Source organism: Coturnix japonica, chromosome 12 (assembly GCF_054131305.1).
Source record: "Coturnix japonica strain WE chromosome 12, WE-NBRP24, whole genome shotgun sequence".
Taxonomy (NCBI): Eukaryota; Metazoa; Chordata; class Aves; order Galliformes; family Phasianidae; genus Coturnix; species Coturnix japonica.
In genome coordinates, this window is record NC_140674.1 from 16,402,022 (window position 1) to 16,423,598 (window position 21,577).

Genomic DNA, 21,577 nt, shown 5'->3' on the forward strand with positions numbered 1-21,577 from the left:
CAGAGACGTGTAAAGTGCTTCAAATACACAGAGAATCTTTCCACAGTAGTTGTGCAGTTGTAGCTATGTCTCACTGTCTTTTCAGTGTGTGTTTGTGTCTAGTTCCTCCTGAAGATGCATACCAATACAATAATATCCACTTGCAATCACAAAAGACTGGAAGTTATGCTTTAACATTTGTAATTCCTTTTATAAAGCACATGTCGTTAACTCAGCAGCAGGGGGCATTAGAATTAACAGAAACAATAACTAAGCCAAATACCTCATTATCGGATGGAAAGGCTGCAATAAGGATGCTGAAATTACAGCTAGCCTTTCACCATAACCTAAACACAGAGATGAGGCTAACATCATCATCCCTAATGCCTCAGAAATCATTACTGAAAACATTCCTTATGGACACACCACTTGAAGTAAAATCTCTGCTACAAAGAGCTTTTGAAGATGCTCCAGGAGGTAAAACAGGCTCTGCTGGCACCCAAGGAGAAGTGATCCTCAGAATATCAAGAGTCTTCATGCTGTTAACAATTTGTCAGCAAAAATGAAGTCTATCAGCAAAGAGGCTTAGGGATTGATTCCCATGAAAATCAATGAGGAAAGCCACTACTTTAACAGGCCTGGGACATGTCAGAGTCCCAGGTCTCTAAATCATATTCAGAAAAAAGCAAATGCTCAGCTCAGACAGTTAATACTGGAGCCCTTTGGTAAAATATTCTGACACCTCAGCTGTATCTTTCTGCAACAGCATAGAGTTCCAAGAAAACATTTGAAGTCAATTAATAGCCAATCTAAGTCAAAAAGGTCATGCTATAGTTGAGCATTAGCCAGGCTCGCATCATACCTGCCGTCAAAACTGGGAAAAGCCACTTCTCATCCCTACAGGCACCTAGAAGCCAAAAGTAAACTAACAAAATCTCTTACCTAGAATCAAATTAGAATACTTCCTTAGATGCATTACTTTGAAGATGTTCCACATAATACTTCTATTTGCAGACCAGTGGGGGCAAAGTATACTATTTCAGGTGCCGTAGACAGCTTTGCAGGGTAAACAAAAGTTTAGGCTCCTTTCAGCCCCCAATGGAAATTCACATTAAGAAATAATAACTTCAGAATAATCACATGACTTCAGTAGAAACTGCTTATATTACTCAAGAAATCAATCTTTAGAGACTAAGAGCCTTGTAATGTAATAACACTACTTGGTTTCAGCCCCTTATCTGTAGATCTTTTCTGCAGTAAAACGAAAACAGTAAGAATGTCAGATTGCCATTATCTGTCAGGAATTTGAGCAGGAAAACAAAACAGGTTTAGCACAATGATGAACAGTTGTGACAAATCATCAGCATTTTCTCTAAATCCTCTTCTCAAAGCAGTTTCATATTTCATCTTTAGACTCTGCATTCCCTCTTACATGAAGCAAAAAATTATCCAGTACTTTGCGTACTTTACGTTACCTTTACACTGCTCATGCAGCACCTCAAGAATAAGTGAAACAGCTTCACCTTTTTTAGTACACCTCATTTTGACACCAGTCATAGTCTTTGGTTCAAAGCAGTTCGTAATAACAGTGATTTTTTTATTATTAATATTATTTTAATTAACAGTACTTTGCAAAACTTCAGCCACATTGCACTGCTGTTGACCTGGAAACTGCAAAAGGACATAATAGGAGGATCCACAGGGACTGTTGTAAAGTCAAAATGTACAGAACACGAGCTCCTTAAGGGCAGCTTACAATCTGATAGAAGGGAGAGGGTGGAGCTTCAGTTTTACCTAGTAAGACACCAAGTTTGGGGGTATTAAATGTTAATTTTCTTTTCTGTGTTATTTTAGTTAAAACTGTTTTTTTTTTTTTTAAACATTAAAAAAAAAATAAATCACTGAAAGAGATGCTTTGCCTCTATAATCCACACTGCCTCAAATAACATTCTGCTGGGATTAGGGGATTACTAGCTCCAATGACTCCAACGTTTTAGCCACAAGTCCACAATGCAGTGCAATCTAACAGCAGAAAATAACTTCCTTAAAAGAAGAAAAGTTCTCATGCCTGCACTGCATACTCCTGTCATACATTCCTCTATTTCTTCTGCTCCTGACTTGGGATGCACAGAAAGGTCACGGTCTGAACTACATCATTATCTTTTCAGTCAACCTAAGAGTTAGTGCTAGGCTTCAAGAGAAAGTCCTATAGAGAACAGTTGGGATCCATGGTCCCTCTGCTTAAGGCCTTGAGTAAAATGTAACAAAAATACCTTTCTATTGACTCAGGAAGAAGAGTAAACCACATAGTACAGACATTACCAAGCAAATAATGCTGCTCAATGAATTTCTGAACTTCCCTCATCAAAGGAGTAAGGCGAAGATTTTTTTCCTTTCTCACATTTCAGCAAACCCAATACTGTTCAAACTGTTCTCATTTGGAGTCTAACAAACTTCTGACTGCAAAACGTTCCAAAATGTCACATTAGAATTTCCACATAGAGAAACAGAGAAAAACCTGCTGCACTCCTACTTTTACAGGTTGCAGTATAACTGAACACCATTTCCCTGTGGAAAGGAATACAAGCATTTTTACATAAACATACATAACGCTATTCTGTGTGCCTTGATTTATAAATTATTGGTACCTTACTAACTAACCATATGGATAGGAAGTTTTTAAACAGTAAACCATACTGCACTAATACCATTAAATATCAATTAATATAAACAGCTTAGCCTCAGAGCTGTCACCCAGTAAGTGAATGCACAATGACATGCTGTTACTAATTCACTGTCAGTAGTAAAGCTGTATACAAATAATCCTCTTGGCTATTTCTTATTAAAAAAAAAAAAAAGAGAGTATAAACTGTGTGACCACTCAGTCGACAGCAGAGCATTTGTCCAACATGATGTCAGATTCTGTTATTCATCTTTTTTTTTTGGCACCCTTTGCTCAAACTAATTGATGGTGCTTCCGCTGAAATGTCATAGCCTTGTGATTTCTTGTCAGCTTTACTGACCTCTTTTTAAGCTTTGAGTTTCACATTTTAAGGAGGGAGAATTAGACAAGCATACTTCACAGTTTAGCCCACCCACACATCCCCGAGCCAACAATTCTTCAAGTGTGTGGGTTCACCACACATGAGCTCCACCTGACTGATTTTTACCTGGTGCGTGACCTTCAATTGAGAATTCCAACAGCATGCAACTTGTCTTTGGCAAATGAATTGTAAGTACGCCAGCTGCCAGATGTCTTCATTTTAAAACACCTTCAAAACTGCTTTCTGGCATTGATCCATAGGCAAACAAGCTAAGCTGTAGCTGTAATTTCTATTCCATGTGCAAAAAAGGGGAGGAAACCTAAGATGTGTTGCTTTACAACCCTAAGAGCAGTACAAGGCAGCATGAAAAAAAAAACACAACCCAACAACTCATTACTGATGTGCTACATATTTTCAGGAAGAGTTTTTCCAGTACACAGAGCGTATCCAAAATTTACATAAATATTCACCCTAATGAAATGGTTGCTTGAAGTAACATAGTTCTGAACAAAGGGATTCTCTCTGTACCATGAAAATTAATGCCTGTGCCTCCAAATGTGGCCTAGCCAACCTGTTTTGCCTAAGATTTACAAAAACTGCTTGGCAAAACCATTTGAAGGTAGAGATCTTAATTAAATCTGTGCATAAGACTAGAGATCACATGTTTTCAGTTATATTTATTCTATTCTGTTTTTCTGGCTGTTTGTTTTCTTTCAGAATCTGAAATTCATCCTTGGACACCGTAAGTTTCAGTGCTATTTGGCAGATCTTTAGAACAAATCTGTGCGTATTTGTTTTTCGCTTGGAACTATGACAAACTCATTCTCCTGCCATGAAAAATGGCAATTTCCATTTACTTTCCTTTGAATGTCTAGATTTATCATATTCTACATACTGGATCACTCACGCAGCCCTGGAGCCTAAAGTGATTGAGAATCTCTCCTTCTAGTGCCAAAAAAATCTTGCTGCACACAAAAATCTCTACTTTCTGCCATCAGACCATTAACTACTGGCTCACTGATCAGTGGCCCAGTCACATATATGCAGCTTACATGTGATGTGTTTACTTTGGTTCTCTACTGCATTCTTATGGCCTTAATTCTACATATATAAAAGAAAGAACTAGGAATAATGTCAATGGTTTATGGGCTGGTTCAGCCCAGTTCCGTGACTAGTGGGGCAGAGAGATTAATTACAGTGGAAAGACCCTAGCTGACATTGCAACAAAGACTGCTTGAGTACATGCAACAAGGAGCTGCCATCTATGGCCAACCAAAGAGGAATGCAGAGAAACATAACCAGAAGAAGTGGCACTCTCTGATGGAACTCATACTTACTATGATAGCATATAAATGACAAAATACATTTGCCATGCCTCTATTTCCCTTCAGTCAAGAAGCTGTAGATATGCTAAATGAAAAACAAACAAAAACCAAAACAAGACAGACAAGAGGTCAGGGTATGGAATTTCATGTGAGAACACCTTGAAATACTCCAGCTATTGCGGAATAAGAAACCTCTTTCACAGATCAGTGATCTACTAAATGCACGTACTATGAATGAGTATCTCAAAGCAACTTCTGAGATGGTATGAATGAAAATGGTATTTTGAAGACCAGGTGGCAGTTTTGGTGACCAGCATCGCCATCTTGAACCTGCGTTTGTGGATGAACAAATTATGCATCCTTAAATATAAGCTGAATCACTGGACCTCATCATCTCCAGTTATTTTCTCCAGATATTACAGTGAATATATCAATCCATAGCAGAAAGACAAAAGCATGACGGTACAATTAAATGAGTGGTCAAATTCATAATGCATGTAAATCAACACAGTTCCATATTAGGCAATGGAAGTAGTGTGATTTACCCCACTGAACAATTAATATCTCACAAGTTATTACAATTCAAAAGCACAGTTGAAATGAACAAATGCTGCCATACAACTTTTCACAGAACACAGACAGCTATGTCAGAAATGTTCTGACTTATATTCAAACTATATTTGAAAATACTAATACCTATTACGAAGCCTAACCTGTTTAACAACACCCAGTAGCCTCTACTCTGTGAGTAGAGCAGCCTTACAGGAATACCTCAGCAGATAAGCAAACTGTTCTTGAAGTTCTGTACATGCTGGCACACTCCATTTAATAAAAATAAAACCAGCTCTAACAAAAACTATTTACAATCTTGTCAGTGATCAGTAATATACACAAATGCTTGCTTTTATTTTTCCATATACTTGTTCTTCATCACTCTCTCTGATGACTTGAGAACGGCTGAAGGCAATATGCTGCTACATCTAGAGAATATGAACCTCATAATAATAATAATAATAATAATTATATATATATATACACACATACACACATATATATATGTATATATATACGCACTAAAAAAAAAGGTATTCTAAAACAATACACACTTGCATTCCAGGTTTATCTCCTGATCTTTGTCTGCATTAGAAAAAAACACATTTTCCTTCTCCTGGTCACATTTGCACATGCCAGTTATACTCTGCCAGTTATACTCCCTTCCTTCAGTCTGTTTGCTTTTTCACTGCCATCCCCACTACTGATGGAATCCTGCATTGTCACACTTTTCTTGCAGCAGGACTGCAGTCAATATCTAAAATTTACACTTTACGTATCTGCCAACTAAGCAATATAAGTAATCCATTTTCAAATAGATAAAAGATTTTAAGATTGCACTTGAACAACTCACATATCATAGTACCTTGTCAAAAGTAATCATACATGCTTCCTTAAAATCATAAATAAAATGAGAGCCCTAAAAGCTGAGTTTGAACCTTTGTCTACTAATGCTTTCTCACCGCTTGCTGGTGAAGATGGTCAACCAAAGCAAAACTTCTGTCATGATCTATTAATAGAGAATAAGGATTAATGAAGGATTATGTCATAATGAGTCTGCCTGCAGAGTTGTTTCAGTTCTTGTCCTTTACTGCCAAAATACAGTTCTCATTTCCAACAAACAAAGTCTATCTGAGAGAAAGCACAGAGCTCCTTTAGAACTGGAAAGTCCTGTGCATAATAATGAATGACTAACTCTTCTTTTGCCGAAGCGCTTCAGCACTTTCAATGTCATAGGTCAAGGCAGTGATTCAGAGAGGGCCTGATCCTTATCTAAGCTTTTGCAACAAAATTAGAATGTGTTGTAGCCTTATTAAAGAAATGTTTGTTCCTCCATCACTGAAATGAAAAGAAAGCAGCTCAATGCAGTTTTGCAAATCACAGTAATACAGTGCTCAAGTTAACTGCTTTATTACAAATATTTAATTATTCTGTATGTTAAAGATCCTACCTTCATGAGACAAAATAAATGGTCTGCTTGAAAATCAGTTTGGATCTGCACATGCATCAGAGGGCATTTTAATAAACAGATTGACGCCAATAGCGTCAATAGCTTCATGTTGAAAACGTTACAAAAAAAAAAATAATCATACTTTTGGCAAACTACCTCATCTCCAACAAGAGGAACAACAAGAAATGATAAAAAGGATTTTTTTCCCCAAAATTAAGTAAATATTCCTTAAAATGCACACATTTCCCCATGTATTTTCAACAGATACAGCATAGAGAAAATTCATATTCATAATAAAGTTGGTCACATTATACAGTGTTACTGTTACAGTAAATTATCTGTATGTTAAAGAAGTATCTTTTTTTCTCTGAGCTTTAACTGCAAAACTCTTCATGGTTGGATTTAACTGTGCTAAGAAAATTTGTCTATGCGATCTGCTTTTCTTTAAAGCATTTAAGGCAATAGGGAAGGCTACTTTAAAATATACAGTAATGATTTAAATAATTAATTAGAAGGCAGGTAACACAAAGAAAAAAATGAGTAAAAAAGTGAGACCGTTATATTACTCACTGAAGGGAGAATGAAATTCAGTTTGTGTTTGTTAGATTAGCTACAGGAAAACAAAAGAAAAATGTATATAAAGTTACACCTCATCTAAGTTGAATGTCAAATAAAATGCAACCAGAGAGTATATTAGCACTGAAAAGCAGAATACTAATCTCTAAAATTAGAAGACTGATCAACTGGGATATGCATCAGAGATATTCATCAAAGCCTTGCAACAGCCTATCTCCATTTACTGTTTAGATACAGCTAATCTACATCATTAAATTGACCATTCAGTAACTGAAAATCTGCCATGTAGGTCCCGACTTTTCATAGAGGCTTTTAAATATGTATTCGGTAACTACAAAGTACTGAATATATTTTCAGTCTTTTTATACTAAGATTTACAACTAATGACCTTAAGCAATGTCATGCATGTAAAACAAAATTATGAGACCACCCTGGTTTGAGCAGAATTAAGGTATAGAATCATACTTCATTCTCATTCAAATTCAGCAGGACAGAACAAAAAAAAAAAAAAAAAAAAAAAGAAAAAGAAAAAAAATCCATAGTAATATAGCTAAACCTATTTCATAGTTTTACTTTGTAAAACATGCCTCTTCACTTGTATTTTGCTATTACAGGCTCAATATAAGTAGACAATTATCTAAGCTTAATGCCAAGAATGATAATGCATTGAGCACATGCAAAATCCTTGTGCAACATCAACTACAGCCCGCAGGGATAAAACATTTATCAGTTGCTCCTTAGAGCACCAGTGGCTTGAAAATTTGGCTGCCCATGCCGACATTTAGTGAAATCATAGTTTTAGCTTCATTCAGAGCCCAACACAGCAAAGCCTGATACCAGGATGACTCCGCTGGCAGTCTGCCTCCCCGTACCCACATGCACTGCAGGCTACTTTCTGTCCCACTACTTTCCATGAAAGAAGTCCTTTTACTTGACTGCAGTAGTTGGCATAGTGCCCCTTTCATGGACCAAACTAACCGTCATCTTGGATGTAACAAATTAGTACATTCTCAGAATAATAATAAGCATGGACAAGAAAACACTATTGTTTTTACTTGGAAATGAAGTAACTACATTTTAGCTGGGTGACTTTTTCAGATCAGCACTGCAGGCAAAAATAAATCTTATAAAAAGAATGGGCAATTACAGGAGATATGAGACACAGCTTTTGCTGTGGGTTCAGAATTAAAGAGCTGCTTCTCGTGCTGCCTGAAGAATGCACTGTAAATAAAATTGTGAATATCAAATGATTTATTCATTTCAAAAAGAATTGGCTTTGGATAGTGCTACTTGGTTTACAACCAATATTTTGCCCGTTAAGTACAGAAATGCTTAAAAAGGCTCCATTAATATTAAAATTAAATTCTTCACAGAATATGTTGAAATCATTAAATACAGAGGAATGCAAGAACTCGGGTCAGGCTAAACATGGAATAAAGTTGCGTACTTTTGAAATGGAAAGTAAAGTTTGGTGCTGTGAAACATACATCTAACTAAAAATACATGTCCATAAATCACAGTGTACTTGCCATTCCATCTGAGCGCTCTGCATTTCTGCTAAGGCTTTGCACATCTAATTACACATCGCCTTTTAAAATCAGTATCGCAGATCAGATTTGGTGATGCCATTTTAAAAAGCTGATAAAGTAAATTCTCCTCATTGTTCTCAGCACAGATATCCCAGGCCAAGTTCTTAGAAAAGTACGAATAATTAAAACTTTCCTGTACCATAGCCCAGTACAGTAAGAGCTTTCTTGCCAAACTATGATAAGGAACATGAACAGGGATTTGAATACAAGTGCCTCCTTTACTGTGTAAGTCCTTAGAAGCAGATAAGACTAAATTAGTGTGAAGTGCTGACAATTATGAAAGATTAAAACAAATATTTCTGTAAATAAGCTCAATATGTTTCCATCTCATATCACGTTCAGTCTGTGATGTAAAATTCCAATATATATCACATGTATTTGAAAAATACTGAATTGGAAACATTTCAAATAATTCAAGGTATTTTATGTGAAAATGTAACAGTTTTGCTAAACTTTCTGGTTCAAATGAGTCCAAGAATATCTCATTATAAATGGAGACAGTCCTGAAAAAGCAATCAAGCATGACTAAAAAGATCACTCTTTTACACAAAAAAATAGCCTTCTTATTTTACCCTTTGTTGGAAAGACATTTGGCCAGCCACAGGGGAAATACATAATCTACTTTTATATTCAAATAATATATTTCAAAATTCTATGCATACAAGGACCTTAAAACAATTCTGGGTGGAATACATGAGACATGGGTTTATGTGATCCTAATAACTGAATTGTTGACATGGGCTGACAATTACTGGAGGGTTGTTTGTTTGTTTCTGTTACTTTAAAGCACACGCACGAGGATTCTGTCCATTAGTTATTTCTGTTGCAACTCTGCAGTGAAATACCATTGGAAAGACATTGCAGTAAACATACAGGGAGATCCTGGCTAGAGAAAGAAGTATCTCTTACGAGCAGTATGCAGATTTACACAGAGATGTTGATTTTTTAGAGATATTAATCCGAAGCTTAATTTTGATACAAGAAGCCTTCTGCCACAATCCATATATTCATAAAAGATATTCAAATAAAGAGAATTTGCAGCAATTCTGTTTCAGAATTTCAAGGGCTGATGAATCAGCATCTTAATTTTTTAAGGACACTAATATGTCATCGGTTCTGCAAGAAAATTGCTTTTCAGGGCAAAGCTGCCAGGGTAAGAGTCAGGGAGGAGGGATACAATTGAGGTTTTTCACTTTACTTTAAACAAGACAACTGTTATTCAGTTTCTCAATGCCCAGGATTATGAAGATCAGAGTTCTACACACCCCAGAAGAGAAAAGCTTAGAGCAATTACGGTTCCCTTCTAAGTGCTGTAGCACTCGCTGTTGGTTTTCAACAAATAAGCAGTTTATACCCATCTTTACTGCTTCATAGCTGCATGAGGCTCATGCTCCTAAAACTCACCAATATCAACAAGAAACAGGGAATTCAACTGACAAAACATCACCATTTTAAGCCCTAAATTTTAACACTTAGGAAAAGTTGAAATTTTTTCATATTAGCTGGATACATTCCCCTTATGCTTTTGCTGAGAAACAGGGAAGTTACAATATCAGGGCAAAGGACTGAGGAGTGAAATGTCAGTGTGACTTGCGCATTCATTGCTTCCTCTGGACCCTTTCAGCTTATACAGCAGAACAGGATGAATATTTGTGCTAACTACACATTTCAGCACAAAGAACCCAATTCAGAGAAAAAAAAAAATCTCATGCCATCTATGGCGTCTGTTCACTTTAGAAAATACAATTATAAATGGTTTATTCATTCGCGGGGAAGAGCCTCTATGAGCGTTGTGCAAGTGACCTGCCCTGCTGGGCTTGATGAACCCGATCCAAAAACCAGCAAGGACATGGGCCAAACTTGCACCAACTCTTGTTTATCCCCCTCCCCCCAAACACTTCATGTATCGAAGCACAGGCTGTGTGACCAGGCTGGAACACACGATATAGGATTGCACTTAAAAACTGGTATTGAGGGTTAAACAGCATAAACACCCGGGCTGAAGGTGCACGGCTGGGTGGACAAGTCAGAATGAAGATAAATTTAATGATAATCACTCTCGCATATTTTGCAATTACTATTTTTAAATAGCAGTTTAGGAAAACAACTCTGTATGAATCCTTCTAGCACATACAACATGCTGTATTTGTGATTCCTTATCTATTTGTGTATTCTACAAGCACTGAAAATCTCTCATAAATGCTCCTAAAAAAGAAAACAGATATAGCTGTACGTCCACAGCAGTTAATAGCACAGGCAGCTAATTAATTATGTACTTATGCGCGCAACCAGCTATTCATGCAAATTATACAAGCAGTTGAGTACACACTTGGTGCACACAGACACTTAATTGCTCAGAGTGCTGTAAGTCTTACCCAAGACTAAACATGTCATACCTAGCAGTTGCTGTGATCTAGATCCTCAGGACCTATAGATGAGTTTCCACCTACTAGCAAGGCGAGCATACCAGCAGCATTCAGAACAACCTTTTGCATTAATGCAGATGCACAATACCGAAGAAACAAGGGTGTTTTCTTTGTATTAAAAGTCTAGCAAAAATGATTTCTATTATACACAAAGGAAAACCAGTCTGGCTTTTTTTGTCTTAAGTACCATTTGTAGACTTATGATACACAAAATGCAAAAAGATGCGAGGAAAAAAAAAGATATTAAAATGTATTTATTTGATTATATAACATTGCAGCTCTCTCTCCTTGCCACTATTTCACTGATGTATTAGAAGTGCTATAAAAAGGTACCATTTGAAGCCCTGCATAATTTTTCCCTGATGACGCCATTTGTTTCTGCAAGGTTACAGGAAGAGCTGCTCCATGTGCCCCCTCCTGGCTGCGGCCGCTCTGCAGCCTCCAACCAAAGGCAAGGATGGCCATCACCATTTTCAATGCATTCACAATAACATAAAACAAAATTATGTTCAGGCCAAATTTGTCAGTGTTCATGGATTCAAAAGGAATGCATTAAATTAAGGTAAGCGGAACTTCTCATTGAAAGACCTACTAAAGTTTGATGAATTTAAAAGGACTGTTTTCGCTTGCATGACGTTACCAGTTAGATTGAATGCAAGACACACTGTTAAATCTGTACCAATTCTATCTCATAACTAAAGAAGAAAAAAGTTCCCATTATTATTAATAAAAAACATCATTTAGAAGCACAAGCTAATATAGACATTTGAGAGTCACTAGATGGAAGTATAAGTCTAACGCCATATGTGGCTTTGGGAGTAATGGCTCAAGGACAATAATTACATTGCTCTTTTTGGTAATGACTGCAGACTTGATACTTGAGATACGATAGTTGCACACGAATATGTAAACTTAACATGCACAGCTTGTGTTTTCAACTTTATTCTTTAAATACATGAGGCAAATCTAAATGAAAGCCAGAATATTTTATGACTATTTCAAGCAAAAATGTCTCATCTCTTCTCATTTAGATAAAGAGAATTTGAAAGTTCACCAGAATGTCAGAAACAAGGTTACTATTCCTTTGCTACCAGGAAGTGAATACCCAGCATCCAGAATGAGAGACAGAAGAAAGCAGCAGAATTGAGGAAAAGAAGAGGATGTGAAGTAGAATCACAAAAGGCTGAGAAAGGGAAGGAGACTTGTGCACAACTTGATATGGAATGGAAGAGTAAGATTTTCTCTTTTTCTTGACCTTCATAAAAGAAAACCCAGTTCAATCTGTGTAACCCAAGGGATTAAATCCAATGTAATTAATTGGAATTATTTTATTTGCAACTGTAATTTTGCTCCAAGCTTTTTTCTAGTGCTGAAGTCTAGACCTAACAAGCAACACTTCTAACTGTTTTAGCAATAAGAGATACATATATACCATGAATTTGATATCAGATATAACTGCCACAATGTTTAAACCCCTTGTGTGCAGGGGTCTTGCTAGAAAATATTTAATCCTTGACCTTTCCAATGACCCAAGTTTATTTTCCCCTCATCCAAGTACCACCAGAGGAACTACCACTCCACCAAGAGTAACACCACACCAAAAGAAACTGACTTCTAGATACTCCAAGAGACATAAAATATTAAAATCTGCAGACTTATAAACAAAGTATGAATAAAAACTCCTTATGAAGGCAGTCCTATCACCATAAATATTGTTAAATAACGTATCTATTTGTCAAATATAACTTCTGTGATGTTATACTTGTCACACCGAAAGACTGGAGCATTAAAGCAGTAGAGATCTACCACTTCTTCCTTCCTCATTATCGCATGGTTCAGAGCAGCCATGTGATTACTCTTCATCTATGGTCCTAGAACAAAATCCACCTCTTGCAACTCAAACATAACTATTTCAGTAAACATTATATCAAATCTCATAGCTGTAATGACAAAACATGGGAAGAAATACCACAGTCTTTTTCTCCAGTTATTTTTCTGTATTAAATAATGCAGAATGAGGGAACATAATACCACTACTTCGAACTCTTCATGCACTTTTCTAATTCCCCCCCTCAAATTTCAGAATATCATTATCCAGATGCCAAGCATTGCATAGGTTACAGGAGGTCTAGGTGTCTGCATATCCCTCCAAGTAAAATGAATTTGCAATCGAATTTGACATTTTTAATTCTCTAATAGGTTGCTGGGATATTATCAGTATTCTTCTTGATTTAAAATAAGCTGGCAAGTTCACAGAAACACTACCTGATCGTAACACTGAGACAAGGTTTGATGTGTTTCTACTCCAGGGCAGAAAAGAACTGACTTTTAAAATCTTGCTTGCATTGATGAGTGGTCGGGGAGTCTTCACCCCAACACAGACAAACTAGCAGAAAGTCTGAGAGGAAATGATTTTGGATATCACTGCTGATAAGATTTTATCAGCGTTCTCCATTGTTAATGTAGGTTATCAGCCTTTGATAAAAAATAAAAATAAAAAATGAAGTAGAACTACTATGTTTGTTTTTTTGAAGAACAAACACAGTAGCTTAACCATCCACTTCCTCAATAAGTGGATACACAGCCACATTTAAAATAGAATTCTAAGAAAATCTTAGTACCACGCTTCTGCATTTATAATTGTAGGGAACACTGCAATAAGTTTTAATGGAGTGTGAATATTTTTACTTAAAAAAAACCCACAAACTCACTTTATGTTGCCTGTGCTGACTCATCTGGTTGGCTTGGCATATTCTCCTTATCAGCTGCAACAAACAGAAAAACCAAAAATTAATAGCTGGTCTTCTGGCCAGAGAATGATTAGACAAACTGCCTTACTGCAACAACAAATCATACTTGTTTCATGCCTTTCCCAGAAGGATCTCAAAGTAACAGATTACAGTTACACTTCATCTTTCCTAAGAAGCAGTGAATCAGAAGAGCAGATGCTCAGCAACCTTGGAAAAAAGAATAATCTCTCTTTCCAGCTTACTTACAGAAAGCAGCCATAAAGACATAAGGTTTGACCCTCTTTTCTGACACTTTACCTACAGTTTTCTGATGAAGGAAGAAGGAAAGTTCACATTTCTCATAAATTTAGGATATCTTCAGATATTAGTTGCAAAAATTTCTTAATCCTTGTGTTAAGGATAATTATTTCTTCTTTTCCTCCCTCCTGATTTTCCATTGGCACCACCCATTTAGTAACACATAATTCCATGCCTTTCTTCTTTTGACTACCACTGCTGCAACACTGAAGAGAATGAGTGAGGGGAGGAGTGAAGTCGAAAGGGTGGGGAATGAAAAGGGAGGGTTTGGATGAGGGAAGAAAGATGAAGAACAAGTGGAGGTCAAAGCAAACGAAAAAAGCAGGAGAAAAAAAAAAATGAAAAAGCAAGAGAAGAGACTTCTGGGAGACTTGGAAATGTTCTGGAGAAGCAACTAGTAATACATCCATTAGTCTTTCCATTTATATATGACACCTTCTACCTCCAGTAGGCTGAAGGTGCTTCAGGATAGCAGTGTTTTGCCCCAGGAACTTTTACTTATGTCTAGACAGGACAACAAACCACGGTACAGAATCTACCAGAACTGGGCTCCAGTCCTAACGTCAGGCCTTTGTAAATACATTTTGTTCCCCTGTATTACTGCAAACACCTGATGATGAGATGAGCATCCAGGGCCTTGCAGGGCTTCCTGGTAACAGAGAACCAGAGCTGTTTGCCTGCAAGCAGCAGCCAAGTGCTCACCTTGTGCTCATCTCCTGCATGAATTCCTGTAGGCCCACCTGTGGCCTGGGCCACCATCATCTGCACAAGTGGCACTTCACAAAGATCACATATTTTTTTAGGTCATAGAAGATAAAGGCCCCAAACTGCTCACGGCCAAGGAAAAAAGATTGTCTGTTTGACATTAACTGCTAAGAAGTTAGAAGAAAAAGGACTGATTTGTGCTGAAACATTTCTTTCCTTTTCATGGTTTTCTTACACCCTTACTGAAGCATTAGGGAAAATATCTCAAGAGTGTCTTGCAATTTTCAGCCTTATTTATGCAAATTGACAAAAATTGCATCCAGTCAACAACTCCGCATCAGTTTATGGTAATTAAAAAATCCAGTCTTTTTAGTGTGTGATTTGAACACTCCGCTGGCCATCTTGTGAAGTTAAACACTGCTGAAAAATCAGGTGATGAATATTCCATATCAGGCTTTCAAGACTGATGGGCATATTAAAAAAAAAAGATTTTGCTAATCCTTTCTGATAAGGTGGAGATAACCCTAAATGACTGAATCAAGAACTGTACATTCATGGGATAACACCTGTAGCACAGCTTCCTTCATTCCTGACAGCCTGGGCTACGTGCACTGTAATCCTGGTATGTTGCTTTTATCCTTTGGAGATGTGTCCAAAAACCAATCACTGTGGACAGATCATAGTTCTACAATACCAGCTTGATTGTTCCCTGATGGCCTTAAAGTGGCATATACAAATAGGCATTTTGGAATTCTTTCAAGTGGTTCACAATGCATGTTACTGACCATTCTGTACGTACTCTGCATAGTCTCATCAACCTGTTTGTAAAGACTTCCACCTCTACACTGAAAGATGTTCAGAATGGAACTTGGCAGATCCACATTGAAAGCCCCAAGCCTCTGAGCAGCACTGCCAGGCTGCCAGGTGGGGATGTTCGTGGATGGGCCCCTCCATGGCTCAGCATGGAAGCTGAGTGGAAGATGCATCTAGGGGTCACTGGTCAGTGCATCTACTGCTTAAAAAGAGAAATTTAAAAGCCCTCATATTCTAAACAGACCACTGTTATTGTTCAGAACTTGATCTTTTGGAATAATCTGCAGGTCCACCAGATCTATACATACACAGATTAAAAAGAAAATCGACAAATAACTGTTTTCTCCAGTCACTTTCTCCATCTGGTAGGACCCAGCAGCAAGACTTGCACTTTGCAACAAGGATAAATAAATATAGGCTAAAAAATCCTGGTCAATCTGCTTTGCTTCAGCAAAGACTATTAGTTGGACAACTCCTTAAGCATAAAACTCTGCAAAAACATAGTTAAGTCTTCACATATAAGACCTGAGATTCCAATGTCTCTTTCCAAGCATAATGTAAAACGTGCTATAAAAATTCAAAAATCTAATAAAAGCAAAGGGGTGCCTCAACACTCCTGAGTTTCAAAACACTTCTGATTCCAAATCCATGCTTAAGCAAAAGGCTTATTTTTAAAAGCTAGTCAACAAATAGCTTTCTTTTACTGATTCAGCTTTAGTTATCTCAAAAAAAGAAAACAACAATAAACCAAACCCTCAAAAACAAACCAGAGTAAAATCACAAACAACACTTAAAAAATATAAGTTGTATCTGTAGGTTTTTTTTCCCCTTCGAAAAGGGGAATTAAACTATTAAAGGACACCTTGTTAAGTAATTATATAGCAACATCACTGTGCAATTAAATAGCCATCAGTCCCTGCAGCTGAGAAATTTCAGGTAATTATTCGAAGATAATTTAATAGGAGAATTACTGTATTCAAGAAAGCATTAGCTAGTAATCTACCTCAATTAAAGCAACCAATTAATTTCAGCACCTTGATAACAGTTGCCTTTTGCAAAACTATCCTCCCCTACACACACACACCACTTGTAAATTTTAAAATAATTAAAAAAATATGTGAATTTGGTGCAATTCAGCTTCTATTTTAACATTTCTCATCCAGAGAGTTTGGGGTGCCTTTGTTTTACCTTATTTTATCAGTATGTATTACCGTTTGGTTTTACTGTGGGCAAAACTATACCCACAGTTGTAAGTTAGAATAATGAGGCGTATGCAGAAAATCAGTATAAAAGGAATAAACATTTGTCTGTTCATACCAAAACAGAAGTGCAAAAAGCCACACAATAACTGAAAAAGTGTCTCATTGCGACAACGTGTCTCCAGGGAATTATGGGACTCTCACACATAGTTGTGCTGCTGTACAGTGCACTGGAGACAGAAGTCATTAATCACAGAGTTGCAAACAGTGCTCATTGTAACTGATTCTGCGCAAGAACAAAAAATGCACATCCCACCCAGTAGTGTGTTATGCAGTAAAATGTTTTGTTAAGGTCAGAACACACTGGAAGATTTTTGCTGCAATGGGGAATATCAGCAGCTTTCATACTGGTGAGTTTGGGTTCCCTGAATGGCAGTAACACCACCACCAGAAACGTGGAGACCACGTGGGTAATTTCCAGAGAGGCACAAAAGACAATTAGGCATCCAGATCTTACACAGATTCAGTGGTTGCTGAGGTCCTAAATTCCCTGCATTTCTGTAAAAATCAAAATATGTAACAATCAAGAAATAGTTCCTTTTTTAGAAATATCCTGTCATGCAGATGTTCACTATTTTAATTACCATTTTCTCAACCAGAGAAAACCAGATCTGTATTATGTTTTCTTTCATTTCCTATTTAATTTGTTTTTAAATAGAAAATAAATGATGGTTGCAAATAAAAGAACACCCATGTGATTCAGATCTTTATATATTCTCCATATATGCTGAGGGTTCCCTTCCCTCCCCCTTACACCACAGCAATGTGTTGATGGTAGACTGAATAAGTGCTCTTTTATTTAAGCCTTGAAAATATGAGTAAACAAACACAAAACTCAGCCTTGGCAAGACTGATTCATTTAAGAAAAAAAGAACAAACTATATAGATGTTTAGAGGTTTGGTTTTTTTTCCGATTCTCTTTCATAGGGTGAAACAAAACATAGATGTGAAAATCACCACAGCCCGGATATGGAAGAATCCTAAATTTGCAGTAGTGGCTTTTCTGGAATGAGTCTGGTCTGCACTGAGATTAGAGCCGCTAACTGTTAAGTAACTGAAAGTCACATAAAAACTGTTAGACTGCGGCCCCTGCCCCACGCCTTTGTTCTATTTTGGTTTTTAATGTCGACAGCTTGCCAGCATTTCCCCTACTGACTCATCCACTTAATTCAAGAGTACTCAGCATTACCTGACCCATTAGCACTGTCCCAGGATTTGGAGAGGTATAGTACATTTCATTGCTTGTTGTGTGGCTATTTTTAGTCCATCATTATTCCCAGTATTTTTCTACAAAATAATCATTGCAAAACATTTTACTGAGCGAATCCGAACGGCACCAAAAAGTCTCGAAACTCTTGACAGACATGAGGGTGTTTAACATGTTCCTGAGCTTCTGTTTGTTGCGGTATCTTCCTATTTTGCCTTTTTATTACCATCACTGAGAAAGCTTTAAGGCAACAGAGAAAGAAAATAATAAAAACCCCACAAACAGATCCATTCTATATCTATTTCTAAATCTGTCTATCTCTCTCCACACTGATAATCAATTAGGCACTTCAGCACGTATCTGTCGTTAACCACGTTGATTAAAATGGGATTAAATATATATCTAAAGCCAGGCTCATCCTTAAGTATCCTGCCTTGTAAGAAAACAAAGATAGGTATTTCGCTGACCAGTGGTTTTCTCACCTCCTCATCCAGTGGCAGATATAAGAGTATGTATTAGACAGCACTGGCACAGGCTCTTAAGCCTTTGCAGGTGGTTGTGATCCCTGTGATAGAAAACCTAATTTTTCTTCGCTGTTGTGAAGAGGGATGAGAAAGAGTATAGCACCATAGAGATTAGGGAAGAACCCTAGGAGGCTCCCAATGGAGTCTGCAGGAGCTGTGAGCTGAACACCAGGTATCTTTGGGACTCCTGCTCCCCGTTCTCTCAAAAGAGAAGATACAATGTTTTTTCATATTAAGCTAAACATATAAACACACAAAAAAATACCATGTATTGACAGGATTAGAATCAGAACTTATCAGGAAGCTGAAATGTAAATTATAAAACCAGAATAAGTAATTGACAATATTTACTATTGAGAGCTACAATTCTCTTGGCATCCAGAGTGAAATTATACGTGCATTAATCCCCCAATCACAAGTTTACTCTCTGAACAATATAATCCAAGTGATTAGAGAAAGTAGAGATTCATCCAAAATAACCACAAGATACCTAAAGGATTTAATTTGCTCCATCACAGCACCACTTGCTGTTCTAATTATCATTTCATCCCAAGTTACCTGTAATTTTCTTTTAGTGCCAAAAAAAACCCTGTACATTTTGTTTCCTTAACATTTAGTAGGAGTCTGCTATTAATCAGTCATTTTTCAACACTTAGAAATTTGTTTTTAGGGATTTAATACACATTTTATTAATTGATCATCCATAGCAGCATTGTCTGCGTTGATAATTGATTAAGAAAACATTAAATATTTTAGCCTTAATAGGGACACACTGATAAGCTTCCTCATCATCCGTCAACAGGTCAAATTCACAGGCTCTCAATTAAGCACTCTGACAAATTGAGATCATTAAGATCCTTCCCTAAGACCATGTAATATTTTATTAGCTGTTCTGCATGAGGAAAAAGAACATCAGCTGAGCCCCTACTTGCAGTGAGGTACGTGACTGAGGGACATGGTAAGCAAATTTGGTTTCGCCAGGATTCAACACCTGGTGTCTGTTTTCTGTGACTACTTTCAGAAGGCAAGTGAAATAACAGGCTCACCTTTGTATGGCTGAAAGGAGAGTAAAAATTTTAAATCAGTGAAGAACAGTAGCTCAAAATATCACTCTTCTTTTCAAGTAGAAAACAAATCTTGTGAGACTTAAGTTCCAAAACTTGGGAGGCATCCTCTAAAATGTCACCCTTCTGCTAAGACAGCAGTAGGAAACTTGTCTCTTCCTGCAAGCTGGCAGTTAGAGGGATGGTTGGAAGGACTGATGGCTCACCTGAGGGCAGCAAGTGTGCTTTCATCTTTTAGCAGAAGTCTAAGGGCCATATACATGAGCAGCTTTCTCAACATCAAGAAAATAACAAACATCACTACAAGGAAATAATACTCCATACAGACAGGTTCCATCTTAACCCATAAGTTCTTCATAGCAGCAGTCATCTGTGTCTGTCCACAAACTTTTCTGTTCCACACACTTTGTATTCCAACTTTAAGAAAAAATAACATTTTTTTCAGAAAATAAGAAAAGTTATTACAAAGAGATTAAAGGTGAGGAGAGAAGGAAGATTTTAGGTAAAACACAGTTAGCTACAGAGACTTTAATAACCACAAGTAGGGAAAGGAAGTTCAATTTACATTTCTTGCTGAACAGAACAACATTGGCAGTTCACCATCACTAAGGCTGGGAGTGGTTCCCTGCTAACCCCACAGATGCTTACGCCACCCAGTTCAGTTCTAACACTCACACTGCAGGGGGAATGTAGTTCACACATTTAGAGATCTTATCTGAACACTGATTCAACTCAGGATGATGGTGGGATTTTTGTTGCAATAGCAGTTGTGAATCTAAGCATTACTGAACACTGAACAATCATCTCTGCTTCAACACTATCAATCAAACTAAAACAAGTAGCATAAATATTCCTGTTACTAGAAACAAATCTGTGTATGTTTACATTATTGTTTTTTATGACAAAGTCACTGTTAAATTCAGACATATGAGAAAAGCAATTCCACCACATTCATTAACCACAGAACTGGAAAGAGAATAAAATTCAACTTAAAACAGTAATTCCAGGAAAACTATTTTCTTCTTGTGACTAGTTGATAATTGTCTTAATCTACTTTCTATCACAGGATCTATATCCTGTGGTGAAAAAGAAATCGGGCATCATCCATTTTATCAGCTACCATCTCCAAGGACCTTAGGATGCTGTTTTTAAGAAACAGCAAACAGAAACGAATAGAAAAAGCTCAGCCAAGTTATCAAAAACACTTATACTAAAACAGCTCTGTAAAATCTAATCCTGACATCAGTAGGTTACAACTTTGCATGTCCCCAGGGCACTAAAATAATACTCTTTAGAACAGCAGGTGGACTATTTTAGACTTCAGCTTTCTAGTTCTAACAAGGCTTTTACATTTTTTTTTCTAGGAATTAAGGATGCTAATCACAATCTCCAAATGTGCATTGCTGGGTTGTAAAAATATTAGACCACAAACTGACATGGCAGCAATGCATTATGCTGCTGTGAAGGAGTCCTAAATAGGAGGAAAACTCGAGATTCCAGGCCTGCCATCATAAAGGTCAACATAATTGGCCACATACAGCAAAATCAACCCCCATGTCTTCCCCCAGCCAAGCCGACTGCCAAGGAAACCCTTCCTTCCTACTGGGATAAATGAAGTCTAAAGTAGGAGGAGCAGGAGGCTTGGAAATTTTAGATTTAAAAATGTAAAGAACCCTAAAAAGATGGCATCCAAATTTATCCTTTATCCTCAAATATGACATCCAAATTTACCACAAATGACAGTAGCAAGTTTGAAGCAAGAAACACCTAGAATGAAACGTTCACAATGCCTTGATAGCTACAGCTCTCGTAAATTTTCTTTGGATTCAGGGACCAGTTAGGGCAGAAACATAACAGATAACATAACAAATATAACAGAACCATGCAGTGACTAAGCCCATAGCCATCATAAAGACCCCTTGACAAGAAATAACAAACAGGTACAAAAGATTAATGAAGACTAAAGAAAGTTGACTACCTCACCATTAAAATAACATGCAGCGTGGCTTCTTTAGAA

At 37.1% G+C, this 21,577-nt stretch overlaps 1 long non-coding RNA gene across 17 annotated transcripts in view; it reads right to left on the reverse strand.

The window, feature by feature from the left end:
* The window catches only part of LOC107318221 (uncharacterized), a 228,877-nt gene that overhangs the window by 114,900 nt on the left and 92,400 nt on the right, over positions 1-21,577 (reverse strand). For 12 of the 17 annotated variants that reach the window (XR_014933312.1, XR_014933310.1, XR_014933311.1 and 9 more), the window contains exon 3: positions 13,653-13,706. The exons of the other annotated variants lie outside the window; for them this stretch is intronic. This is a non-coding gene — a long non-coding RNA (uncharacterized LOC107318221). The remainder of the gene's footprint in view (positions 1-13,652; positions 13,707-21,577) is intronic. 17 annotated transcript variants of the gene reach the window in all.